We start from the raw sequence: 1,033 nt of genomic DNA, 5'->3' as shown, positions 1-1,033 counted from the left end.
ATTGGGACGGGAGGCAGGGGTTGGGAGTGGGGGTGTTAGTAAAGGAGTTTCAAGTTTCCTATAGTGGCGTGTGAAAAGGAAAAAAAAGTGGGGGATTTTTAATTTTTTAAATTTTTTTTTTTTTGGGGGGGTGAGACTGGGGCTGAACCCAACATAATACGAGAACATTTGTTAAAAATGCCTTTCTCACATGACGAATGGCGACCAACAAGTGGCCCCATTTGGAGTGGAGACCCGGATGTGTGTAGTTGGTCAAGAAGGTTCCCATTGGAAGGTACAAGACGGGTGGTTGGCAGGTGCTCTGGTGTGGTTTCCTCCTTTCTTGTATTAAAAAATCTGTCGCCCTTATCTCTCCTTATTTTGTGTGTTTGTTACTCTCTTGTAACGTCTCAAATCTTCTACACTTATATAATATGACCTTATTACACACACTTTTTATTATTTGTCTCAGAAGGGCACTTTGGTTTACAAAGGCAAACATGCATTTACATACATGATTATAAATACGTACATACATAAATACGACATACATAAATACATACACAGAACAGTTTACAACCATGTCACTGTCGGTCGCTACTGTGCAGCGCCCTGTATTTTGAGCTGAGGTTGTCGTGTCTTGCTCAAGGACACACCCCAGTGACCACCCATCTGATCCCCGTGTCACTTGCTTGACATTACTTGAGTCTAAACTCTCTGGATCCCCCTATTGTGTTGAGAATGACGTATAACTCTCACTAAAAATTTAAGATTAAACAAACAGACTTTAACCTGAGAAGGGTGTGATTGGGGAAGAACGAAGAATGGGTGGGGGGGGGTTGTGACTGAGATGGAGTACTATACATTTTGCATTTGAGGAATGGTGTAGAGCTCAAGGAGGTGAAGAAGATAAGGTGGCTGCACTCGACTGTTGAGAAACAGTGAAAGAGAAGAAGGTGTTGGGAATGATGATGGTGATGGTGATGTTGATGATGATGATGATGATGATGATGATGAGGTGGAGGAGGAGGAGGAGGAGGAGGAGGAGGAGGAA

The sequence above is a fragment of the Aplysia californica genome, unplaced genomic scaffold (assembly GCF_000002075.1).
Source record: "Aplysia californica isolate F4 #8 unplaced genomic scaffold, AplCal3.0 scaffold00209, whole genome shotgun sequence".
NCBI classification, from domain to species: Eukaryota; Metazoa; Mollusca; class Gastropoda; order Aplysiida; family Aplysiidae; genus Aplysia; species Aplysia californica.
This window is presented reverse-complemented; position numbering follows the sequence as displayed.